We start from the raw sequence: 26,780 nt of genomic DNA, 5'->3' as shown, positions 1-26,780 counted from the left end.
CCCCCCTCTGCCGACCCCCTTCCCCTCGCTGCCGACCCCCCCCCACGCCCCGCACGGTGGCCTCGACCCCCCACGGCTCCTCAGGTCTTTCCTGAGCGACGGGAGCCCCCGGCGCACCGACCATGGAGGGGCAGGGGGACCCCAGGACTGGACCCCCCCCAGGACCCGCCCCCCAGGACCCGCCCCTCCCGGTGCCGCCTTTGTCCTGCGCGCACCTGGCGGGGCTCCGGTTTCCCGGGCAGGGCAGCGCTCGCTCCGGCCGCGCCCTCCCCACCCTGGGCTCCCCCAGCTCTCGGTGGGCGCCGCGTCGTTAGCTGGAAACCAAAGACGGGGCGCGGCCGAGCCAGGCAGGTGGCCCAGAGGCCCAGGTGCAGCCCCTGCCCCGCCCAGGGCCAGACCGTCTCAGCCCAGCCCGCGCGGGTGTGGGGTCCCCATCATCCCACAAAGGCACGTGGGGCCAGGTCCTCAAACTGACCACCCGGCCGCCCCTCCCGCTGCCCTCCCCCAGGCCCCACCAGTGCCAGGGAAAGGGTTAAGTCCGCCTGGCGACCGCACCTTTGTTTGCCTGAGAGCTGCACCTGCGCCCCAATTAACGTGGGCAAATGAAGGGAGACCAGGTCCAACCAGAAAGGAATCTCCCTCCTGTGTGCCAGGCGGCCCCGCAGGGACCCAGGGCAGGGCCGGCTCCACACGCCCTGCAGCTCCCACCTGAATCTCCTCCTGCACCCCCTCCCGCCTCCCATCAGAGAAGCTGAAGCTCCCTGGGCGGGATATTACTTTCTCAGCACCCCACACAAACACAGCATCTGGCCTCGTTCCTCTGCCCTGCCCAGCACCCACAGGGCTGCCACCTCCACACCCACCGTCCTCAGCCCCCACCCTCATCCCCTCCACCGTGTTTCTCAAAGCTCTGCCCCTTCCCCTCCCCCTGACCACACCATAGGCCAAGGGTTGCAGTAGCCCCCAGCCCAGCCCCCAGGCACCCAGAGGGCTGTGAACAGTGGGCCCCAGGCACACACAGGGCTGTGAACAGCAGGCTCCTTTTGGCCTTGGCCCCCTGAGCACACAGCCCCCTATCTCTTCAGTGGAGTGAGAGGGGCCGGTCTCTTAGCCAGGACTGGGTTTGTGCCACCAGGGACCACACCAATTCCAGACCTGGGTTTTGGCCCCTGGACAGAGTACGAAATGCAAAAGCAGAATTTCCAGAAGCCACGTGCGGCGTCCACACAGGTGAGCTGTGGACAGAATGAGGTGTGTTGGGATGGGAGACACCCGTGCCTCCAGCAGTGCGAGGAGAATGTGGAACGCTCGGGAGCCCCTCACCCTCAGCCTTGCCCACGGGAGCTGCGGCAGTGGCCCCTGCCCACCCACATTCACCAGCTGCCCTGGCAGCATGAGACCAGCCTCGTTGGGGTATTTATGTCAGAGGCCTTCGAACCAGAGCAACTCCGTCTTGCGCAGAGCCTGGGTAAAATGAGGCTGAGCCCGGCTGGGCCGCGTTCGCATGCAGTCAGGCGTCCTCAGTCACAGGATGAGATAGGAGGTTGGCACGAGATCGGTCACAAAGACCCCACTGATACACAGGATGCAGTAAAGAAGCTGGCCCAAGCCCACCAAAACCAAGGTGGCCGTCCCCACTGCTATTATGCACTGATTATAATACATTAGCATGAGAGAGACACGCCCACCAGCACCAGGACAGTTTACAGTCGCCATGGCAACGCCAGGACTTTATCCCAGATGGTCTAAAAGAGGAAGGAACCCTCAGTTCTGGGAATTGCCTGCCCCTTTCCTGGAAAACTCCGGAATAATCCACAGCATGGTTAGCACATATCAAGAAACAACAGTGTGTTCTCGATGGAGCAGCCCAGGCCGCTGCTCAGCCTACGGGGCAGCCCTTCTCTTATTCCTGTACTTTCTTATTAAATCTGCTTTCACTTGACTCAGTGGACTTGCCGGAACTGTTTCTTGCTCGAGGTCCAAGAGCCCTCTCTTGGAGTCTGGATCGGGACTCCTTTCTGGTGACATTTACGCCGAGGGAGTTTGTGCCCAAAGGCACAGATCAGGCCCCTACCCTGAGGGCCCCCACTGCCTGGGACCCTCCCATTCCAGACTCTCCCAGGCCCCTCCCTGGGGAGGGAGGTGGCAAGACCCTGTATGCAGGCCCCCGAGGTGGAGTGGGGTCTCCCGAAGGCCCAAAGGACACGGGAGAAGCCCCCGGGTGGTCAGAGCATCGGGGCAGGGAGGGGACGGTGACCCCGGGGGACGGTCAACGGCTGCAGCCGAGATGTCTGCCTGGGGAGGTGGGATCATGGGCGGGGTCTCCAGGAGTGGAGGTCTTGGTGGCTACATGGAGATCCAAGCCCTTTGATGCTGCGGACGAGGTCGGCAGCAACCCCACGGGTCTGTGACTCTGGAAGGCCTCCGGGAAGCCAGCCATCCCTGCCCAGCCCCCAGGGAGCCTGGCGAGGAAGCCATGCCCCTCACGGTGTCCCCCTCCTGAGAGGGCTGCAGCCTCAGATGTCAGACGCTGTGGGATGTGCCCGTCGGGAAGGGGTGACCAGACAAGGCTCTGGTTTTGCTTCAGTCAGCCCCAGGCCACTGTCCCCAAAGCCTCCCCACAGGGCCACTGCTACTGTGGGGCTCTGTGCCTGCACGGACCCCCACTGACCTCCAAATGCGCAAACACAGGTGCCTCCCGGGGGCAGCTGTTCGGCGGAACGCTGAAAAGGGCTGGTGCCCAGCCCACTGAGGCTCCTGCGGGCACCTCAGCAGGACAGTGGACCCCGAGGAGCTGGCAGATACGCCCAGGGCCCTGCTAGGCCTCAGCCTCCCCGTGTTGCAGGGCTGTATGCAGGGTTTGGGTGTAGGGACAGCCACCCTGTGCCAGGCCTGCCGGAGACCCCTCCCGCCCTGAGGCAGCCCCTCTGGTCCCTGGGGGAACCGGATGTCACTAGCGCTCCCAGGACAGCACAGAACGGTTTAGGGAGGGAAGTGCTGGAGACCTGTTCTGAGTTTTGAGAGTGGAATCGGGGTGGCAGGGGTGAGGTGGTGAATGGTTTGGGGCGGGGCAGAAAGCAGACGTGGGCGTGTGGGAGGGGGCGTGAGGGATTTTGCCATGAGGGGTTGTTTTGACAGCACTAGTTACCTGAGGCCTGTATTTTTCTCCTTTCTTTCTTTTTTTTTTTTTTTTTGAGACGGAGTCTCGCTCTGTCGCCCGGGCTGGAGTGCAGTAGTACAATCTCGGCTCACTGCAAGCTCCGCCTCCAAGGTTCAAGTGATTCTCCTGCCTCAGCCTCCCCAGTAGTTGGGATTGCAGGTGCCCGCCACCACACACGGCTAATTTTTGTATTTTTAGTAGAGATGGGCCAGGCCGGTCTCGAACTCCTGACCTCAGGTGATCTGCCCGCCTCGGCCTCCCAAAGTGCTGCTGGGATTACAGGCCTGAGCCACCACGCCCGGCCAGAGGCCTGTATTTCTTAGGACAGACAGAAAATCACTAGGTTTTCTTGCACTTGGGAGGGAAGCTGAGCACGGAAGCATGAGCAGCCGCCCTTGTCCAGGAAAGGAAAACAAAATCTGCGTCCTGGGAACTTTCCTTCCCCGCATCAACCACCTCCCCGCCAGACTCCAGAAAACAGCCCGTCCCGGCAGACCCGGGACTCAGATCTGACCCCAGAGCCCCGACCCGGTGGAAGGGAGGCTGGGAGGCCGCAGAGCAGGGCCAGGGCCCGTGTGGGGTCACTCAGCAGGGAGGAAGTGAAACATTAAACCCCAGGAGGAGTCATCCTGGCCCCGGCCCAGCCTCCGCCTGACACTGGAGTCAGAGCCCAGCGTCTGCCGAGGAGGCCGGGCAGGCAGCGGCAGGCAGGGTGCAGGGCAAGGGGTGCGGCCACTGGAGCCCCCCATGCCAGACCCCGAGCATGGAGGCTGCAATGCCCACCCAGCCGGAGAGTCATCCTTGGCAGGACCCCACCAGGAGGGACGTACCAGGGATGCTGGACACCGAGGCCCCGCCACCCCGAAACAACATCTCCACGTAAACCCAAGCGACCTTCCCAGGGTGGGTGTGACCCGCCCTCCCCACCACGCTCGGTGCAGTTTTCTCCTCCACCTGTAGCTCCCCCCGGCTCCTGGTCTTTCTCCATGTTTCCTGCTTGCTCCTAAAAGTCGGCTCTCACGCGGAACACGCAGCAGAACTCTGCTCTTCCTGGGGTTTTTAGGGATCAGGCATTACGAGGTCCCCGGGGCTACGCAGTGACCTCTCTGGCAGGTTGTGCCCCCCAGAGTTCATGGTTAGAATCCAAACTCCCAGTACCCACAACGCGAGCGTATGTGGAGAAGGGGCTATGAGACAGGGCAGTATGTGGGAAGTGGCTGTGAGGATGAGCCCTGGCCGGGTCCCACTGGTGTCCTAGTGGCAGAAGGAGGTTAGGACAAAGGGACACGGGACGGACGTGCGCAGAGGCCGCCTGCGAGGACGCAGCGGGAGAGGCCTACCCAGAACCAGCCCAGCAACCCTGGGACACCAGACCTGCCCCTCCCTCTCTGAGGCTGTGAGAAAACACGTTTCGGTTGCTTAAGTCCCCGGGCTGGGTATTTTGTTCCGGCAGCCGGAGCTGGGACAACCCCAGACGCACCCAGCCAGCCCTGAGGGAGGGCGTTCACCAGCTTCCCGTACGGGTTGTAGGAGGCCACACGGGCACCCTCCTCGGCCCTGGGCACCCTTGTCATATCTGACAACCCTGTATAGATCCCCTGCAAGCATCCAGGGGCCAAGGCAGCCATGTGCCTCCCCGGACAAAGGGCTTCCCTCCACACACGGGCTCAGGGCCGCAGGTTCCCCGACATCGACCCTGGCAGCCGCCCTGGTCTTTCTCCCATTTGCTAGCAGACACATCCCAGGTGACACCCCACCTCGGACGAGGCCCTCCCAGCAGGCGCCCAGCCCCAACGCCCAATGCCCAATGCCCAGGGCTCACGGAAGTGATGGCGGCGGGTCTCAGGCAGGAGTGGGATCCCTCTGCTGTCGGGTCCTACCCCTCGGCCCTCCCCTGAGAGGCCCCCACAACCTTGCCCTCTGCCCTGCACAGGGACCCCTGTCTCAGGCTCTGCCTCCGGTGCCCTGACCCTGGGCGCAGACGGCCGCGTGCCTGTGACTCCGCTTCCCTGGTGGTGAGGGGTCTGGCCTTGTGTCTGATGACGTGGGCTTTGCTTCCTGATGTCCTCACTGGGGCTGCCCCCACCGTTCTGTGGAGTTCTTCACGACGGTTTGTAAGGGCTCAGAGTGCAGCGTTGATTTCAACCATTTGTCTCTCTCATTAAAATAGTCCCCTGACTTTGCCTGTGGAATATTTTGCTCTCTTCCTGTTTTAAGTTAAATGTGGTTGTTGTGACGGACAGAAATGCGGGTTTTTCTCCAGACCGTCTGTGCAAGGAGAGGAAGCCTTGAGAGGAAGAGGCACAAACTATTAGGAATGTCCTCGAAGAGATGAGCGAAAACACGTGGCCACGGAAAACAATGAGGATGCGACAAGAATGACTCTGAGGGGCCGGGCGCGGTGGCTCAAGCCTGTAATCCCAGCACTTTGGGAGGCTGAGGCGGGTGGATCACAAGGTCAGGAGATCGAGACCATCCTGGCGAACACGGTGAAACCCCGTCTCTACTGGAAAAAAAAAATACAAAAAACTAGCCGGGCGAGGTGGCGGGCGCCTGTAGTCCCAGCTACTCGGGAGGCTGAGGCAGGAGAATGGTGTGAACCCGGGAGGCGGAGCTTGCAGTGAGCCGAGATCGCGCCACTCACTCCAGCCTGGGCGACAGAGCGAGACTCCGTCTCAAAAAAAAAAGAAAGACTCCGAGGACAGAAACGAAAAGCACCGGAGGAGATGGAGCCGGGACGTTCCCCAAATGTGAGGTGAAAAGCCAAAGAAAATGGGACAGAAAAGGGGATTAGAGGACCTGCTCCAAATCGCAACGATATTCACCAGAGAAAGAGAAAGCAACGACAAGAAGAAAAGAGAAAGAGCAAAATCGTTTAAAAATTGTAATCCAAGAACATTTCCTGGAGCCGAAGGTCAGGCATTTCCAAACGGAAAAAGAGCCGCTGAGGACCCGGTGAAAGATGAAAACAGACCCACACAAAGGTCCACCTTCACGGGACGGCAGAGAACGGAGACAAAAAGAAGGCCCCAAAAACTTTCAGCAAAACACCCACAGAAATAGGTTCCAGACCAAGGACCCGGGGTTGGGAAACCGTCACCGGACCCACAGCAGCCTCGGGCGCCGGGAACCCTGCGGGGAGGCTTTCTTAACTCGCAGGGAAGCAAAGGCCTTGTGGGGGGGCCCGCCCTGTGCCCCCTCACAGGGAGTTGCGAGGAGCTTGTTCCACCAAAACACTGAGTAGACAAGAAAGGGGAGGCGTGGGGCCCAGGAAAACCCCACCCAGGGGAGAAGCAATGTGACTTTGGGACGTGGACCACGAAGCTCACAAGACACCAGCCCTGCCCCAGGCCCGAGGGAGCTGACCAGCACTGGGCAGGGCAGGAGGCTCCAGGAGGCCCCTCAGAAATACCTGGCGTGCTGGAATTTAAGTCATGGGGGAGAGTCTGAGGCTGAATTAGTAATGAGTTCAGAGAAAGCTAAGCAAGAAGAAAACGAAGGCGATTATTAACTTCAGGGAAACAGCTCAGAGTTCGTGTGAGAACAGGCGGCCATGGGGGACCTGGCACCAAGCCAGTCCCCGGTGCCCAACAGAGTGACCGCGGAGACCAGACCCCAGGCGCAGCGGGCGACGGCGGAGTGAGAGGCGGAGACCAGATCCCAGGCGCAGCGGGTGACGGCGGAGTGAGAGGCGGGAGGGCGGCAAACAGCCCCTTCCAAACAGTGCTGAGTAGCTGCCGTTTGATGGCGGCACTGGAAGTAAACGCAGGAGCCTCCCAGCACATGGAGCTGGTGGTCTCGGTGCGGCCAGAAGGTCACGTGTGCCCAAGCCTTGCAGAAGTGTTTGACTCTCAAGCAACCTATAGGCTTACCTTTTTTTTTTTTTTTTTAAGACAGAGTCTCGCTCTGTTGCCCAGGCTGGAGGGCAGTGGTGCGTTCTGAGCTCACTGCAACCTCTGCCTTCCAGGTGCAAGCGATTCTCCTGCCTCAGCCTCCGGAGTAGCTGGGATTATGGGTGCCTGCCACCATATCCAGCTATTTTTTTTTGTATTTTTAGTAGAGACGGGGTTTCATCGTGTTGACCAGGCTTGTCTTGAACTCTTGACCTCAAATGATCTGCCCGCCTTGGCCTCCCACGTGCTGGGTTACAGGTGTGAGCCACCGCACACGACCACAAGCATAACTTTGATAGAAAAGGCAATAACAAATTAGGCTGGTGTGAGCTCTATCCTCCGAGGCCTGGGAATCGTTTTTAAAATATAAAGGTTACCAAAAGTCACAGCTGTGAACTTATCTGTTCTCAAGGGGCCATCTTTGATCGATTTTCCTAACTCTTCTATGATAATCGGCCTTTTCACCTCTTCCACTTCCTCTCGCTCTGGCGGCCGACGCTCATCCGTAACAGTGCCTGTTTCCCTGGATTTTCCCAGCCAAGGGCCACGCGGTCTGCAGCTCCCCCACCACGGCCACAGCATTCCGTCCCTGTGTCGCGTGGCCGCACATGGCCCAGTACCGTGGGAGCCTCTCCATGTCTGAGGTTAAAGGCAAGTTGGTGCCTCACTCAATGTGTGCCTCACAGGCCGCCCTGACACTCTGAGCTCCAAATCTCTGCAGGACTGGATTTTGGCCGGGACAGAGGAGGCTGTGCCCCCACCCAGTTGTTCCCAGTGCCCATGCACCTCGCCCTGTCAACTGGAATAAATCTGGTTTCCCTGCAAGAGCTCTCTGCCAGGAAATGTAAATCAGAGCTTCTCAGTCTCTCTCCCCCTCCGAGGGCCCCCTGGCTGGGTCATTTACAGGCCCCCTGGGAACTCCGGGGCCTTCACAGCCATCTTTTCCTACAGGAACCCCAAACACCCATAATCATCACGGGGACCCAAGACCCCACCTTCTCCCAGGGCACACATGGTCACCCTGTGGCCCCCTCCAGGCAGCTACGATCAGGCTGTGGGACACCAGGCTCGGCCCATCTGGCCAGCAGAGCCCCGCAAGCCCCAGCCGACCCTCAACACCCCCCAGCCAATAGCAGAGGCCGCCAGCCCTGGGGAAGGCGCTCCTGGCTGAAACCTTCCTCTTCTGAGGCCTCGCGCTCCCTGCAGGCTCTGCCTGCCACGACCGAGCCCTGGGCTCACCAGCGGGACCCCCAGGTCCTCCCCAGCACACCATGGAGGCCCCTGAGGGCTGGGTCTCGGCCAGGCGACCGGGGAGGGGCTGGTCCCGGAAGAAAAGCTTTGTGGGGTTGTGAGTGGGGGAGCTTTCGGCTCATCAGAAGCCACCAGCCCTTGAGACAAAACCTCCAGACGCTGCGGGTCAGACCCACAGAGCCTCAGTCCTACCTGGTCCTGGGAGGGCGGAGGACAGTGTGGGCCTGGTCCCAGGACAGCGGAGGGCAGTATGGGCCAGGCGCGGACTCCCCCGAGTGCCCTCACGGTCTTATCTTGGCCCGGACGGCAGAAGGCGGCGGAAACCTTTGCCTGGTACAACCACTGCTGCTCCACAGCCCAGGAATTTTGCATTGAATAATTTTTAACTTCTGCTCTGAGAGAGGAGCTGGCCTTGGGTTTAGTGTCCATGCACACAGGAATGCCGGGGCTCCATTTTCAAGTAAGTTCCTCGCGGAAAGCTGGCCTCGGAAAAGCAGAGAGAAAAGAGCAAGAAAAGTCGGAGGGGCTGGCAGACCTCGCTGGCGTCCAGCAGTGGCCAAGCCCGCAGCCCAGGTCTGACCTCACAGATGGACAGCTCCCCATCGGGGAGAAGCTGCGGACATCTGGCGGGGGGGCACCAACTCCCTGGGATCCAAAGCAGGGTTTACACTTCCTGGCAGGGCGGAAAGGCTGCACCTCACACCTCTCTGGGTCCAAAGCGGCTCTGGGACGGCTCCCCTCTCCTGTGGGAGCAGGGTCCGCTCTCCCGAGCTGTTCTCCTGGGCTTCCTGAGGGCTCAGGTCTCTGGAACAAGGTGGACTGGGGATGGGTCCCCTCCAGGTGCACTCCACCCCAAGCCCAGCATGAAGGGCACAGAGGGCAGAGGTCTGGATGGGGTGCCCCAGCCTAGGAAACCGTGCTTGCCTGGGACTCCCAGGGTGTGTTGGAGGAGGACAGAGGACACAGGAGTCTTCCTGCACGGAGCCTGGGCCACCAGCTCCTTGCCCTGGGGCAACTTGAGGGCCTGGGGAGGAAACATCTTTACTGGAGTCCTGGCCTGAGAGGATGCTGAGGGTTAACCCCTGAGGCTGACCCCAAGGGTGTCCATCCCTGCGCAGCTCAGCCGGTCCCACCAGCCACTGTGGTCGGGGAAGAGTGGAGCTTAGGCGAGGTGTGGGACGGGCCCCTGCTGGCCTCAGAGTCCACCCCTGCAGGCCACACCTTGGTTGCTGCAGTCCCTTTGAAGGAGAGGAAGGCCTGGAGGAGACGCCTCGAGGCAGACACACACCCTCCCTTGTCCCCACCCCACTCCTCTGAGCTCCTGTCTCCGCCATGGTCCTCTGAGCTCCTCTGGGTCCCAGGCCTCGAGGCAGACACACACCCTCCCTTGTCCCCACCCCACTCCTCTGAGCTCCTGTCCCCGTCCCGGTCCTCTGAGCTCCGGGGCCCACTCCTGTGATGGGGGCGGGCTGCTGTGCTGGGCCCTGAGACCAAGCACTTCCCTGCGGGGTCAAAAGGCCACCTCGCTGTCTGAGTGCCACCCTGGGGTGTCTTTCTGTGCCACAGCCCCGGGAGCCGGGAGCTCCCCCAGCACCATGGCCTTCCCTATCGTCTCATATCAGAACAGAGAGAGCAGGCACAGGGACTGTCCTGTGCCACACAAGCCAGGCTCCAGCAGCCAGGGCTCCCACCATCCCCAAACTGAGCTGGGGACCCACAGTCGGAGGCCCCCCTTTCCCCACATCCATCCTGCCTCTGCCAAGTGGACAGACTCCTCGGCCTCCATGGCCGCTCAGGGGCCGCCCTGGGGAAAGCCTTCCATGGCCTTCGTCCTGGTGAGCCCTTATTTGTCAAATAAATGTTTGCGCAGGGTGGTGCTTGCTGCTCAGGGTCAGGCATTAAATGAGCCTAAAGTCCGAAGAGCCTGCAGCAGCACCGTGGCCCAGGCCAACAGCAAGCGAGGGGGAGGCTGGACCAGGGGTCTCTGCCTGACCTGGACGCATCTTCCAGCACTGAGCTCCTGACTCACATAAACTCTACAAGGCCAAGGGGTTCTCGGGGTTTGGAGAACATGGAGACCCCGGAGCTGATGCGAGGCAGTCACCCCCTGGGTGGGGCAGTGGGTGGTGAAGGGCCGCACCCTCAGCCTGTGAGGCTCCTTCCAAAGAGAACCTGCGGTGCCTGCCCTGCCAGTGCCCACGGGGCTGCAGTTTCCAACAGTACAGAGGCCGAGGGAACCTGAGAATGTGAGGTCTCAGAGGCAGCAACCCCTCGCCTGTGGCAGCCCCAAGCAGCGAGCAGACTCCGTGCAGGAGGAGGCCCCAACAACGCCCGGAATTCACATGGTTTCCTGCATGAGTTAGGTGCTGCCTTTTAACGAGTGACCCCACACGCAGTGGCTGGAACATAGACGCTTATCACGTTTGCTTCCGGGGCTCAGGAACTCAGACCTGTGGACATAGCAGGAGGCACAATTGTGATGTGGACAGGGCTGTGGTTTGTCAGAGCTCAACTGCAGGGTGTGTGTATGCATAGGTGTGTGTTCAGGTATGTGTGCAGGAATGTGCACAGGTGTGTGCTCAGGTGTGTGCTCAGGTGTGTGTGCAGGCGTGTGCACAGGTGTGTGCTCAGGTGTGTGTGCAGGCATGTGCTCAGGTGTGTGCTCAGGTGTATGCTCAGGAGTGTGCTCAGGAGTGTGCTCAGGTGTGTGCAGGAGTGTGCTCAGGTGTGTGCAGGAGTGCACAGGTGTGTGCTCAGGTGTGTGTGCAGGCGTGTGCTCAGGTGTGTGTGCAGGCGTGTGCTCAGGAGTGTGCTCAGGAGTGTGCTCAGGTGTGTGTGCAGAAGTGTGCTCAGGTGTGTGCAGGAGTGTGCTCAGGTGTGTGCTCAGGTGTGTGTGCAGGTGTGTGCTCAGGTGTGTGCACAGGTGTGTGCAGGAGTCTGCTCAGCTGTATGTGCAGGTGTGCGCTCAGGTGTGCACGCAGGTGTGTGCTCAAGTGTGCATGCAGGAGTGTGCACAGGTGTGTGCAGGAGTGTGCTCAGGTGTGTGTGCAGGTGTGTGCACAGGTGTGTGTGTAGGTGTGTGCACAGGTGTGTGCTCAGGAGTGCACGCAGGTGTGTGCTTAGGTGTGTGCTCAGGTGTGAGTGCAGGTGTGCATGCAGGTGTGTGCTCAAGTGTGTGCTCAGGTGCATGTGCAGGAGTGTTCTCAGGTGTGTGCACAGGTGTGTGCAGGTGTGTGCACAGGTGTGTTTGCAGGAGTGTGCTGAGGTGTGTGCGCAGGTGTGTGCAGGTGTATGCTCAGGTGTGTGTGCAGGAGTGTGCACAGGTGTGTGCTCAGGTGTGTGCAGGTGTGTGCAGGTGTATGCTCAGGTGTGTGTGCAGGAGTGTGTGCAGGTGTGTGTGCAGGTGTGTGCAGGTGTGTGCAGGTGTATGCTCAGGTGTGTGTGCAGGAGTGTGTGCAGGTGTGTGCAGGTGTGTGCTCAGGTGTGTGTGGCATGAGCTTCCGTACTTGCTCCTGTGCTGCTCACTGGCTAAGGCTGGTATCCAGGGCGAGCCATTCCAGGCGGAGCACACAGGACGCAGCCTTTTCAGCCTCATCTGGAGAGCACCGTCCCCACTTCTGCCTTTGTCCACAGGAGAGGGGCTTGCGCGGGGGACCAGCAAGCGCTGCCTGCCGGAGGCCCCGGATGTAGAGCGGCCGCGGCCAGGACCCTAACCGGGTGGGTTTGGTGTTGCTGTTTTCCTGGAAGCTGCTGCATCCCATCCGTGGGTTTGCTGGCACTGGTGGCGGGTTCATGGAATGATGTAGAGCAGTCTTGAGAAGATCTGCATTTTGTTTTAGCTTGATCTGCATTTAGCTTCATCTGCATTTTGTTTTAGCCCGCACACGCGGGCGCACACGGCCCTGCGGGGCCAGGAGAGCAATTGCAGAGAAGGCTGTGCCGAGGCTGCAGAGCTGAGGCCAACAGCAACCCCAGAAGTGTGGGGCTTGTCCTCACGCCACTCCTCAAAGCGTTCCTCTTCATCTTCACAGACACAGCTCCGTGTCTGGCAGTTATTTCACCGTTTATATCATATTTAAACTGCATCCTTGCACAACCAAAGCTCTGGCCCGAGTCTGAGTGACTGGCGTCCCTACGGTGAACCAGGGTTTCCTGTGTGGATGCAGGACTTTGGTGCATAGAGAACCCCGTGGGGCAGAGGGGCTGGTGGATGGGGCCCCAGGTGGGTGTCTGGGGTTCGAGGCCGGGGTGGCTGCCCCACGATGGCCCCAAGGGTGTTGGTCACAGGCCTCACCTCCCCGCGGGCGAGGGGCCCCCTTTGATTCAGGAGGTAGAAGTTGGCACCAGAGGGAGGTGCCATGGGCACGGGAAGACGTCCCCATCTCGCTCAGTGGCCGGCAATAGGAAGGGGGGGGCATGAGGCACGGGGGGCCATTGGGGGTGTGAGGAGCACGGCTGGGGTCTGAGCTTCGAGGGGCCTTAGCTTCACTTCCAAGGGAGCTGGCCTCACAGGCCGAGGCGGGGACCCTCTGCCACCCACCCAGCCCGGCGGGGCTGCCTCCCATCAGCTCCGGGGATCCCCCAGATCCCGAGAACCCCTGCTTGGGGTCTCCTGAGGAAGGTCCCAGCCACACTGCCAGACTTCCCGGACAGGAGTCGGAGCAGCTGGGACGGCAATGCCGGTGCAGTGCCCAGGTCGGGCCCGGCACCCTCGGAGGAGGGATGCCACCTGCAGGCGGGCTCAGGGACCTGGCACTGGGGAGACCAGGGTCCGCGGATGCCCCAGCCTGTGCTCCCAGGGCCCCATGACCCAACCCAAGAGTCTCTGCCCGGGTGCCAGGCCCACTGAGGCCACAGGGGAGGGCGGAGGGCGGGGTCCCACGGAGGCCATGGCCAGACAGAGGCCCAGCCACCTGCTCAGCCGGGCAGCCGAGCTCCAAAGGCAGCTGCAACCATGGTCATCTGAGCCCTGGCGAGGACAAGGCTGTCTCACAGCCGCTGGAGGCGCTTTAGCGAGTGCAGGACAGTTTCTGGGGAGGAGATGCCCACCCACACGGAGGGTTCCTGAAGCTCCGAGGAGGGAGCAGCCACAGCCCCGCCCGCTGGTCTCCACGTCTCCTGGTCATCCATCAGCCAAGAGCCCAGCGAGCATCAGGGCCAGCAGCTCAGCCTGGGAGGCTCCAGGACCTCAGGGCCGGCACCCCTCTGCCCAGAGCAAGGAAGGCCCCTCCCCACCCACAGAGCGGGCACCACGTGGGGCTGGCCTCACCCCTGGACCTGCTGTGGCTGCTGTAGGGGCAGGAGTCCCAGATGAGGCAGGGGGGGAATTCCAGGGGGCAACAGGGGGAGAGGTAGCATGGGCACCAAGAGGGGCTGGGGTGGCCACAGCCCTGTCCTGCGCAGGAGAACACAGGGTCTACTGCCGCAGACCAGGAGGCTTTGGCCTCGTTGCAGGGCAGCAGTCTGGCTGGGGAGGAGGTAGGGCCGGGAACAGCACTTGCCTCCTCTAATTAGGGGATTAACTGTGTGCTGATAATTGAGCCTCCCCCAGCACCTGCCTGTTTGGAAGTGCTCACATCTCTGCTCACACCTCCGCCCGCTCACACCTCCGCCCGCTCACATCTCCACCTGCTAACACCTCCGCCCGCTCACACCTCCACCTGCTCACACCTCCACCCACTCACACCTCCGTCCGCTCACATCTCCACCTGCTAACACCTCCACCCGCTCACACCTCCGCCCGCTCACACCTGCTCACACCTCCACCCGCTCACACCTCCACCTGCTCACACCTCCGCTTGCTCACACCTCTGCCTGCTCACACTTCTGCCTGCTCACACCTCCACCTGCCTGTTTGGAAGCGCTAACACCTCCACCTGCTCACACCTCCACCTGCTCACACCTCTGCCCGCTCACACCTCTGCTCACACCTCCGCCTGCTCACACCTGCTAACACCTCTGCCCGCTCACACCTCTGCCCGCTCACACCTGCTCACACCTCCACCTGCCTGTTTGGAAGCGCTAACACCTCCACCCGCTCACACCTCCACTTGCTCACACCTCTGCCTGCTCACACCTCCGCCTGCTCACACCTCTGCCTGCTCACACCTCCACCTGCCTGTTTGAAAGCTCTAACACCTCCACCTGCTCACACCTCCGCCCACTCACACCTCCACTCACACCTCCGCCTGCTCACACCTCCGCCCACTCACACCTCCACCCACTCACACCTCCCCCCGCTCACATCTCCGCCCGCTCACACCTGCTCACACCTCCACCCGCTCACACCTCCATCTGCTAACACCTCCACCTGCTAACACCTCCGCCCGCTCACACCTCTGCCCACTCACACCTGCTCACACCTCCACCTGCTAACACCTCCGCCCGCTCACACCTCTGCCCACTCACACCTGCTCACACCTCCACCTGCTCACACCTCCGCCCGCTCACACCTCTGCCCACTCACACCTGCTCACACCTCCACCTGCTCACACCTCCGCCTGCTCACACCTCTGCCTGCTCACACCTCCACCTGCTCCTCCCTTGGGCAGGGAGGCCTCTGGGCCCTCCATGTCAGTGTGGGGGGAGGGGTGGACAAGGTGCCATGATTCCGCACTGCCAGGGGTATGGGGCACCCAGCTGCAGTTCTGAGCCTCCCTCATCCACACACATCCTGGTATAGCTGTGTGGGGGCCAAGCCCCTTCCCCATGAGCTGAAGAACACCCCCCATCAGGGAGGCACAGCCCAGCCTGCTGGGAAGAGCAGCCCTTCTGGGAATGGCCTGTGGATAATTGGGGTCCCAGTGCAACAGGAAGCCAGCAAGCTTTGGTACACCAACCCCAGGGACCGCAAAGAGGTGACGCAACAGAAACCGCACCCCACCGAGGCCTCCAAAACCGAGCCCCACTGAGGCCCCCAAAACCGAGCCTTGCTGAGGTCCCCGGGAGCCCTCAGGAGGAGCTGCTGTTTGGCATGGCTGGGAGCTCCACCTCAGTTTCCCCTCTTTCCGAAGTCATCTCTTAGGGGTTGTTTTGTTTTTTTTTGAGACAAAGTCTTGCTCTGTCACCCAGGCTGTAGTGCAGTGGTGTGATCTCGGCTCACTGCAACCTCCACCTCCCGGGTTCAAGAGATTCTTCTGCCTCTGCCTCCCGAGTAGCTGGGATTACAGATGCCCGCCACCATGCCTGGCTAATTTTTGTATTTTTTAGTAGAGACGGGGTTTCACCAGGCTGGTCTCGAACTCCTGACCTCAGGTGATCCGCCTGCTCAGCCTCCCAAAGTGCTGGGATTACAGGCATGAGCCACTGCGCCTGGCATCTTCTAGGGGTTTTGAACTCTTTGTCCAAACAGCCATGTTCTAGAATAGAGGACAAAGTCAAGGCCAAAAGACCGTCAAGCCCAGTCAGGGCCGAGGAGCTCAGGGACCCCCGACCCCAACCCTGCTTTCCCCAGCAGAACAGCAGAACAGGAAGGCAGTGTCACGACCAGGAGGCATCCGGGCCCACGTGAGTGGTCCAACCTTCCGGACCCCTGTGGCGCCCGCCCCACCCCTGCTCACCTCCGTGATCTGTGATCCAGCTCCACCGTTTTACCCTTTAAGAGCTGTCAAACCAGGCACAGCGAGAGGCAGGCAGGTCGAGCCAGGGAGTTCCAGGCCAGCCCGGTCAACACAGCAAGGCTGTCTCTGCTTAAAAAAATGTTTAAGAGGGAATGGTAGACCGTGGAATCACCAAACATGCACCCTTTGGAGGCAGGGTTTTCTCACCAGCCAACGCCCTTGAAGTTGTGCGGGTTGCCTACATACGGATGCTGCCTCCTTTTTTTTTCCTGTTTTTTTTTGAAGATGGAGTCTCGTTCTGTGGCCCAAGCTGGAGTGCAGTGGCGTGATCTCGGTTCACTGCAACCTCTGTCTCCTGGGTTCAAGTGATTCTCATGCCTCAGCCTCCTGAGTAACTGGAATTACAGGTGTGTGTCACCACACCCGGCTAATTTTTGTATTTTTAATGGAGACGTGGTTTCACCATGGTCGCCAGGCCTGTCTCAAACTCCTGACTTCAAGTGATCCGCCCGCTTCGGCCCTCACGGTGCTGGGATTCCAGGTGTGAGCCACCGCGCCCAGCCGGATCCTGGCCTCTTCACGGTGCTTGCTCCTCAGGCTGTCTGCACGGGGTGGGCTCACCACCCACCTGGGGGGAGAGCGTTGTTTCAGGTGTGGAACTACTAAAATGAAGCTGCCAGCGAGTGTGTGAAGTATTTATTTCTCTGCGATGGACGCCCCAGAATGCCACTGCTGCCTTCCACAGCACCTGCATGTTCCAATTTTTAAGGAACTGCCAAGGGCTCTCTAGGGGCCGCACCACTCCACACCCCCAGCAGTGCATGAGGGACCAGCTGTGGCTGTCAAATCCTGGTCATCTGGACAGATGGTGGCATCTCCTGGTGCTCTGAATTCACAGCCCACTAGCCAACATTGCACACTGTATTTACAAATGCGTATGTTCTAATTCCTTTGCAAACACTTTGAATTAACAAAATCTTCCCCACTAAATCACTGATATACCTCCAGACTCATTAAAAGTATAGTTTATTCCTAAAATCTCTTAAGTTTTTCAAGACCCTACATAAATGTAGTAAGATTCCACTTCAACTACAGAGCCTAAATAATTTCCTCATTTGAACGATGATTCAGCAGCAAAGCCGCCCCTCTCTCAGGACAAGTTCTCTTCAGCACTATGAATGCTGGGCTGGGCACGGCAGCTCACACCTGTGGTCCCAAGGCAGGAGGAGGATCCTTGAGCCCGGGAGGTCGAGGCTGCAGCAAGCTATGATGGCACCGCCACACTCCTGCCTGGACGACAGAGCAAGTCCTCATCTCAAAAACATACCCGCCCCTACAAAACCCCACACATTACAAACATAAAATAGGTTATATTTTAATACAAAAAATACTAGTGCACAACTTAATTCCCCAACCTTCCCATACCGAATTTGAAATCTCCAGGGAGGAAACTCCCGTTCAGGGACACAAACAGCCCAGTCGGCAGAGGTGGGTGCCCTCAGCCCCAAGACATCTGTGGGGTCTCTGGTGTGATCTGCGGGCACCTGCGACTTATGATGCTTCCCTGTGGCCTTCAGACCTAGCATCCCCACTATAACCTGAGTATGGGATTCAGCCCAAGCGGCCCTTAGGGTAGTAAACGTCCTTTCTGTTTTAGTCTAGAGATTGTCGTTCAACTTGATGCGACCCTAAGATGTCCTTACGTTTCCACCTGGCCTACTGGAATCCTGCACCCTTTCATGTTCTCGGGAACGTGCACCCTGTGGGGTTCCTTAGGAGACTCCAGGGACGTCTCGTGTGGCCTCATCTCCCTTCCCCAGGGAGAGGACTAGCTATCCACTGCCCACCTGGCAGACGAGGGACTGCCCAGTGCCCAGGCAGCTGCTGTCAGGTTGGCCCAGGCCTGTAGGGGCTCTGCTCCCAGAGGTCGGGTGGGTGCCGGTCTCAGAGCACAGTTCAGCAGGTGCAGGGCGGGCCCTGTTGGGGCCTGCAGCCCAGGCCCAAGGCACACACGCCCGTGCACTGCACAGCTTCCCGCAGCCCCAGGGCTTTGCCCTCTTCCCCCTGACAGGGGCCAACGTGTGGAGAGGTGCAGACCACCGTGAGTGATGGAACAAGGGGCGGGGACGCTCGTGCACCAAGCTCCAGCATAAGGACGTGGTCACCCAGGGTCACAGTCCCAGGCCAAGCCAAGGGGTAGGGACTTGAAACTGACACAGCAGCTTCTGCACCTGTGAAATGAGCTGGGAAACGCTGGTCTTCAGGAAATAGTCAAGAAAGTGGACGCCAGGCATGGTGGCTCACGCCTGTAATCTCAGCACTTTGGGAGGGCCAGGCGGGAGGACTGCTTGAGCCCAGGAGTTTGTGACCAGCCTGGGCAAAACAGACTCGTCTCTACAAAAAATAAAGAAATATGTGCCAGGCATGGTGGCAAACACCCGTGGTCCCAACTACTCTGGAGGCTGAGGTGGAGGATCACTTGAGCCCAGGAGGTCCGGGCTGCAGTGAGCCTCGATCACACCACTGCATCCAGCCTGGGTGACAGCGTGACACCCTGTCTCAAACACACACACACAAAAAGGAAGTGGAAACACTGGCTCAGCTCCATGATGAGGTGCCGCAGACGACAAGAGCCCGTGGCACAGACTCGACTCCGAGAAGGGGACCGCGACTGTGTCCTCCCCGTGGTCCTCAAACGTCGCCCAGGACAGGTTCCTCTTAATGGGGCCGACACACAGAAGCTGCACATCCGCGGGCGCATGGCCGGAAACCCCGCAGCTGTCAGCGAAGCCCTAGTGCTGGGCGCCCACGCCCAGGCGTCCCACGGCCAGAGGCACTGGTGGCATCAACTCCTCCACAGAGGCCCCGAGGGAACCCTGGGATGGACCCTCAGACGAACACTGTCCTTCTAAAGAGAAGATACAAGCGTGGCTTCCCCACCTGTCCCCAATACTCCTGTTTAGAAAACATCCTCACGCTGTTAAGATGGGAGCTTTATTTCCATTGAAATCTCTGGCATTTAAACTTGGGAGGGAATCCGGAAGCGGCGTCCACCAAAGGGGAACAACCCCAGAGAGCACGCAGGACGGGCCTAGGAGCTCCCGGGAGCCAAGGGAGCTGGAGGGTCTGGGGGTTTGGGGGGTCTGAGGGGTTGGGGGATCTGGGGGGGTCCTAGGGGGTTGGGGGGTCTGGGGAGGTTGGGGGCCCCGGGACACCTGCAGCGCCCCCCAACCCTGTGCGCTGGCCCAGCCAGGAGAGGGCCCGGGGACATCGACAGGACCCAAGCCTCTGATGAGCGGACGGACGCCCCCAGTTCCTTCGGGGAGCTCCTTTAAAGGTGTTCGCCGAAAGCTGCGAGAGCCGCGGGACGCACAGAGCGGTCCTTTTCCTCCGAGGGTGGCTCAGAGGCAGAGTCCCGGAGAAACCCACGCGCCCGGCCTGTGCGGCAGCGACGCCACCCGGACCCCGGGACAGCCGAGACTCACGGGGGAGCGTCCTGAGGCCGCAAGGCCCTGGCCCGTCCGAGATGCGGAGCCCCGGGAGCCCTCCGGGTCCCAGCCGTCCTAGCCCCGCACCCGAGCCGGGGTCTCTCCCGCCGCTCTCCGACCCCGGCAGCCGAGGTCCCAGCACAGGCGCCGGCCGCGGACCTCGGGCGCATTTGGCAGCGGCTCGCGAGGCGCTCGGGGCGCTCCGTGGGTCTGGAGGGCGGGGGCTCCGCGCGCCCGCGGCCAAACCTGGTGCAGACGAAGCCGAAGCCGAAGCCGAAGCCGAAGCCACCGCCCCGGCCGCCCCCAAACGCTCCGCCTCCGCCTAAACCTGCGGAACACTAAGGACGCCGACTCTTGGGCGGTCGCCCGGGAGACCCCGACGACGCCCCGCCCCGTCTCCCGGCAACGCCAAGCAGCCGGCGCGCGAGGAATCCTGGGGAATGTAGTCCCTCCCTATCGGGGGGTGGCCCGAATCGTACGCCGGGTCTTCCAGGACTACATTTCCCAGGGCGCTCCGCGCCCCGCCCCGGCACCCCACCCACGGCCTCGCGCGACGGTACCACCGGGCGAGGGCGGCTCTCGCGCGGGCCTCCGGGAGTTGTAGTTTTCTGTGGGAGCTGCGGGGCCTGGCGCCGGGGCCGGGGCGGAAGAAAGACTACAAGTCCCAGGGGGCGCGGCGCCGCCGCCTGAGGGCGGGGTGTACGAAAGAGAAACTCGGAGGCCGCCCGGGTGAGTGAGGGGCTGGGGGCGGGCGTGAAGGCAGCGGGTGGGGGCGCCGGGGTCCGTCTGGGCGGCTGGGTCGGCGCAGGGAGCGCGAGAGGCAGACAAAGGTCGGCGGCCCCGGCCCGGCCCGAGGGACGCCCCCTGCACGTCCCCCATCGTTCAGCGCGCGGAGAAGCCGTCCACGCCTGGGCCCGCGTCCTCGTCGTCGCCTCCCAGCAAGCCTGGCCGCGTCCTGTTGGGGAGAGGCGCCCAGGCCGAGCGGGACGCCTGGGGAGGGGAAGGGGCGTCTGAGGAGGGAAGGGGGAGCCCAGGGAGGGGCGGGGAGGGGGTCCCTGGGGAGGGGAGGGGCTCCCGGGACAGGGGAAGGGGTCCCTGGGGAGGGGACAGGACGGGCCCCCGGGAGAAGAAAGGGGGCGCGCTCGCCTCTCCTTCCCCGCAGCCGGGAGTGGGGGCCCCGGCGGTCCCCGGTGTCCTAGAAGTCGGCCACGATTTGGGTCTTTTTCCCGCGAGGCTTTGGGATTTGTTTTTGTCCGTTTGTCACCTGCAGTAGCCGAGGGCTAGTGGGGGGGCAGTTTTTCAGGAGCGCGTCGTTGCGGTGGCAGCGAGTCGATGTTTGAGTTTGGGTGTAATTTAAGCCCAGGTGTTCGGGTGCATTTGTTACCACGTTTCAAAGCAAACGCGGCTTCTTCCCTGGGAAACTACTTTGTGACTGAATTCTTACCCCCCTCGTCCTGTTAAATTTCAGGATGTCAAACTTGGCACCCTGTTTCTGGTTTTCGTTTTTCTTAGTATTACCACAGTGTGCAGAGAAGGCAGAGCTGCGTCTTCCTCTTTTATTTTTCCGTAGGTTACTGCTCAGGTGGTTTGGTTACATGGGTAAGCTTTTTAGTGGTGATTTGTGAGAGATTTTGGTGAACCCATCACCCGAGCAGTACAAACTGCAACCTATTTGTAGTTTTTTATTCTTCGCCCCCTCCCACCCTTTCCTCCAGAGTCCATTGTATCATTCTTAGGCGTCTTCCCGTTTCCTGATGGCTTAACCTGGGAAACCCTGGTCCTCGCAGAGGGTGCCAGTTCCGAGCCCCGGAGTAGGGGCAGCCGCCCGGGATGTTCAGTGATGAGCCCAATTACTCAGGTTTCCGTTCCCCGTTTGCGTTCAGCCAGGATGCGTCATGGCCACGTTGTTTTTAACGTATATGTTTATGAATTATACAGAAACGTTCTTTTCCTGACACACACACATCCTGCCCCCAGTACTCCTCCTAAAAGCCGGTCAGGCAGGTGTCTCCACGCGCAGTTACTTCAGCGCTGGGGTCCACGGGCAGCATCCCGGGAACCCGAGATACCTCCCAGCCCCTCCCTGCCTTGCCGCTGCTCTCCACCTTAGCTTTGACTTATTGGGTAGCTCATTTAAAGAACAGCTGTAGGTGCTGGGGTGTGAGATCACTTGAGACCAGCCTGTGCAACATAGGGAGACCCCGTCGCTATAAAAAATACAAAATATTATCCAGGCATGGTGGCAAGCGCCTGTGGCCCGTTAAAGTAGGTTGCTAGTCAGACATGAGCAGGGCAGAAGAGGGCCTCTCTACCAGGGACATTTGGCTGGTCAGTGAAGGTGGCCTTGGCCGGGCGTGGTGGCTCACACCTGTAATCCCAGCACTTTGGGAGGCCGGGGAGGGTGGTGGTGGGCGGGTCACGAGGCGAGGAGTTCGAGACCAGTCTGGCCAATATGGTGAAACCCCGTCTCTAATAAAAATACAAAAATTAGCTGGGCGTGGTGGCCTGCGCCTGTAGTCCCAGCTATTCGGGAGACTAAGGCAGGAGGGAATTGCTTGAACCCGGGAGGGGTAGGTTGCAGTGAGCCGAGATCGCGCCATTGCACTGCAGTCTGGGTGACAGAGCGAGACTCCGTCTCAGAAGAGAAGGCCTAGAGGGAGCGGGGGCACAACTCCAGTAAACTCTGCGCATACTTCCTCCCAAGTGCTGGCAGCCGTGCGTGAGGATGGCCTACCCCGAGGGAAGAACTGGGAGAAGTAACACACCCCGGAAGCCTGCCAGTAGAAGACCCGAAGTCAAAGGTCAAACCACGCACTTGATCTCTCAGGTCCCCCGCCTGGCCCTCTTCCAAGGGTGCTTTACTTCCTTTCATTCCTGCTCGAAAGCTTCTTCATAAACTGTTGCTCCTGCTGTAAAACTGCCTGGGTCTCTTCTGCCTCCTGCCGCTCAAATTCTTTCTTCGGAGGAGGGAAGAATTGAGATTCACTGCTGCTAACGTGCTTTGGTGTCAGAAGTGGGATATGTTCTGCCACTAACAGTCCCAGCTACTCGAGGGACTGAGGCAGGAGGATCACTTGAGCCCCAGAGGTGGAGACTGCAGTGAGCCGAGATCACAACGATGCACTCCAGCCTGTTTCACAAAGAAAAGAAAGAGCTACCGCTTCTCACCACTCCGGCTGAGGATTGTGTGTGCTGAGATGGAGCATGGAGCTCAGGTGAGCCCGCAGAGCTCTGTTACCTGCAGAATGTATCTGAGTCGCGGCACCAAAGTATGTCAGCAGCGGCCTCAAATCTCGCCGCTTCAGAAGAAAAAATTTGGTGGAAGGACATGAGGCAGAAGGAGAGACTGAGGCAAGTTTTAGAACAGGAGTGAAAGTTGAAGCTTTAGAGCAGGAATGAAAGGAAGTACCCTTGGAAGAGGGCCAGGCTGGCACTGTGAGAGATCAGGTGCACGGTTTCACCTTTTGACTTGGGGTTTTATACGCTGGCAGGCGTCTAGGGTCTTGCACCCCTTCTTCCCTGAGCCTTCCTCAGGGTGGGTTGTCCACCCACGCAGCAGCCTGCTGCACGTGGGCGGGAGCATGCGCGGTGTGTTCACTGGAGGGAGGGAGCATGCGTCGTGTGTTCACTGGAGGGAGGGAGCATGCGCCGTGTGTGCCCTGCTGGAGGGAGAATGCGTAGTGTGCGCCCTGCGGGAGGGAGCATGCGCCGTGTGGTTCCTGGAGGGAGGGAGGGAGCATGCGCGGTGTGGTCCCTGGAGGGAAGGAGCATGCGCCTTGTGTTCACTGGTGGGAGGGAGCATGCGCTTTGTGTTACCTGGTGGAAGGGAGCATGCGCCGTGTGCGCCCTGCGGGAGGGAGCATGCGCCGTGTGGTCCCTGGAGGGAGGGAGCATGCGCGGTGTGGTCCCTGCAGGGAAGGAGCATGCGCGGTGTGGTCACTGGTGGGAGGGAGCATGCGCGGTGTGGTCACTGGAGGGAGGGAGCATGCGCCGTGTGCGCCCTGCTGGAGGGAGCATGCGCCGTGTGCGCCCTGCCGGAGGGAGAATGCGTCGTGTGCGCCCTGCCGGAAGGAGCATGCGCCATGTGGTCCCTGGAGGGAGAGAGGGAGCATGCGCGGTGTGGGCCCTGGAGGGAGGGAGCATGCACGGTGTGGGCCCTGGAGGGAGGGAGCATGCGCGGTGTGGTCCCTGGAGGGAGGGAGCATGCGCGGTGTGGTCCCTGGAGGGAGGGGAGCATGCGCCGTGTGTGCCCTGCTGGAGGGAGCATGCGCCATGTGGTCCCTGGAGGGAGGGAGCATGCGCGATGTGGTCCCTGGAGGGAGGGAGCATGCGCCGTGTGTGCCCTGCTGGAGGGAGCGCCGTGTGCGCCCTGCGGGAGGGAGCATGCGCCATGTGGTCCCTGGAGGGAGGGAGCATGCGCCGTGTGTTCACTGGAGTAGTGCTCATGCTCACCTGAGGCGTTCTTCCTTTGCCTCTCAAACGTCCCTGGAAGGTCATAGACCAGTTACATGCTGCCATTTTGCCTCTCAGTGCACACGCTACCGGTTTCGGGTGTTTTCTAGCTATTGGGAGCTGCCTTTCCCTGGTGCTGGCTGCGACCAGTTCTTTTAGAGAGACAGTTAACAGCCACCTGACCATCACCTGATGCTGGCCTGACCTTCCTGGTGGGGGGTGGGCCCGATCCTGCCCTGCTCCACCTACGGCAACAGCCCGACTCGGGTGTGCTGAGCCCAGGGGTAGGTGGGCAGCGTCTACCGTGCACGTCAACAAAGGGGGATGTCTCCTTCACAGCCCATCAAGGGGTTCGCGGTATTTGTTTCTATCAAAGCAGGAGAGGGGATCTTTAGATAGAGAGGCCTGCGTTTAAGGCTCCCAGACAGTTCTCACTGGGCCCTTAAAGCTACGTTTCACGTTGGCTTCCTTTGCTTGCTATGAAGATGACCAGCATTAGCTACACGGTGCAGCGGAAGCTCCAGCCGGCCCTTGGGGCTGTGTTTACCGGGGTTCGGCAGCGTGAGAAGCCCGCCAGCGGGCCCTCCCGCCTCCCTGTTCAGTGACTGCTGCCGGGAGGCTGGCGTTACGGTGAGCGTGGGTGTGGTCTACCCGCTGCCCCAGCCGGTGGTTGCTTTTACAGGGTGGTTTTGCAAGATGATACTTATTTAAAATCACAGTGACCTGAGCCATCATTTTTTCATTGAAACGAATTCTTTTTTGTTGTTGAGAAGGGGTTAGGTAGAGTGCAGTGGTGCCATCGTGGCTCACTGTAGCCTTGACCTCCGGGGCTCAAGAGAGGCTTTCACCTCAGCCTCCCAAATAGCTGGGACCACGGGTATGTGCCACCAAGCCCAGCTATTTTTTTTTTTTGGTAGAGATGAGATCTCACTTCCAGGCTGGTCTTGAACTCCTGGGCTCAAGCGATCCTCCCACCTCGGCCTCCCAGAATGCTGGGATTACAGGCCGGAGTCACCACACCTGCCCTGAAACCAGTTCTTCTAAGGAAAAATAAGGGTGGTGAAACAGTGTATAGCACAATTTAAATTCTCACTAACTTTTACATTGACTTGTAGAAATTTTCACCCCATTATGTAGCTTTGTGGCTCCAATGAGATTTTCAAAATAGAAAATGCATTTATTTAGTTACTGAGGCATAATTTATATGCAGTGAAACACACAGAGCTTGTGTCCAGTTAACTTGTTTTGACAAAGGATTCACCTGCGTAACCCAGACTCCTGTCGTGATGGAGACTCTGCCTGAGACCCGCGGAGGCCGCCTCGCAGGCTGTTCCAGTGCCTGCCTGCCGCGCAGGACCAGAGCGCTGACTCTGAGTGTTAGGAGTCACATGTGTGGGCGGTTTTGCGTCTGCCACGGTTCACACAGAGAACCGTTTTGGAGTTTCCTCTGAGACGCTGCACGAGGAGCTGCTGTGGGACGCGCTGTTGCAGGCTCGTGGTCTCTGAGGGCGCTGGGGTGGGTTTCCAGCGTCTGAAGACCTTGGGCCTATTTTTGTGCACGTTTGGTGGGCAGGTGGTGTTTTTCTTGGGAACGTGCCCGGGGGAGGCGGCATCCCAGGTGTGGAAGCCCCAGTGGTTCCATGTGTCGCCACAGTGGAGGGGCCGAGTGCCGTTTGGTGGCAGAGGCTTTAGTTTGCATTTCCCCGATGCTCACCCGTGTCGGGTACTCCACTCACCTGTTGCCATTCGCACACGTTTTCTGAGTGTCCGAGGACGTCTTTTGCCCAATTTTTGAGGACCAGGTTGTGAAAGTCCTTTATATATTCCATATACAGGGCTTTTGTCTGGTGCGTGTACTGTGAATATCTCCCATTGTTTGATTTGCCTGTTCATTGTATTACTGATGTTGTAAACTAAGAATAAAATCGTAAGTCCCAGCCGACTGAACGAGCTCCCTCTTGGCCAAGGGGACCCCAGAGAAACCTTCAAAATTGAATTTCCGGCCATAAAAGGATGGGAAGTTGGACACACCTGGTTATACTCGATTTGGACACAACTGACCAGCATTAGTGTTAAAGTGGTGATCACAAGACTGACAGACTGTGGCAATAAGACGCCAAGTTATAATCAGGACTTAAGGCTGTGCCAGGCAAGGATTAAATAACACACACACCCCGATACACACACTTAAAGAATGAGGCTCCAGTTCCTTTTCTCTAGCAGTTAAGCAGGCACTGGCCTGAGATGAGCGGAATGGAAACAGTGATGGCTCGTTGCCAGGCGCTAACTGACTCCCTGTTTCCCGGCCATAACTACAGCATCACTGTCCGTAACTTCCTCCTGGTAAGACACCGCCGACCACGGACTGGTTCTGAAGGTCCACGGAGGACGTGACTGGCGTGACTTCCAGGCCCCGCCTCACCTTTGGCCATACAGGGCCTCATTGTCTTACATGTAAATGTCTCACCTCTCAGTGAACATGGGTCCTACGTTACACGCGTGTTTATCCAGTGCACATGCATTAAGACACGCAGGAGAGAGGAGCGCTTGGGCCCAGGAGTTCAAGACCAGCCTGGGAAACAGCAAGGCACCCTTTTTACTGAAAAATAAAAATAAAATTAGCCAGATGTGGTGGCAGGCATGTAGTCCTAGCTACTTGGGAGGCTGAGGCGGGAGAGTTGCTTGAGCCCAGGAGTTCAAGATGGCAGTGAGCTGCGATCGCACCACTGCACTCCAGCCTGGGCAACAGCAAACCTCTGTCTCTAAAAGGAAGAAAGAAAGACATTTTAAAAAGGAAGAAAGGAAAGGAAACTGTTCCCATTAAACACCAACTCTGCGTTCCTCCCTGCCCCCAGCCCCTGGTAACCACCATTGTCTTTTCTGTCTCCATGAATTTGACGGACGACCCTGGGAACCTCATGAGTAGAATCATATGGTATTTCTCCTATTGTGATGAGCTGCTTTCACTTAGCATAGT

General features: G+C 59.8%; 1 protein-coding gene across 1 annotated transcript in view; it reads left to right on the top strand.

Annotated features, from left to right (window-relative positions):
• Positions 1-23,891: 23,891 nt before the first annotated feature.
• The window catches only part of C1H1orf159 (chromosome 1 C1orf159 homolog), a 29,969-nt gene continuing 27,080 nt past the window's right edge, over positions 23,892-26,780 (top strand). The window contains exon 1 of the mRNA XM_025381189.1: positions 23,892-24,087. The gene's annotated coding sequence lies outside the window, so the exon portion shown is untranslated. The remainder of the gene's footprint in view (positions 24,088-26,780) is intronic.

The sequence above is a fragment of the Theropithecus gelada genome, chromosome 1 (assembly GCF_003255815.1).
Source record: "Theropithecus gelada isolate Dixy chromosome 1, Tgel_1.0, whole genome shotgun sequence".
Classification (NCBI taxonomy): domain Eukaryota; kingdom Metazoa; phylum Chordata; class Mammalia; order Primates; family Cercopithecidae; genus Theropithecus; species Theropithecus gelada.
This window is presented reverse-complemented; position numbering and strand designations above follow the sequence as displayed.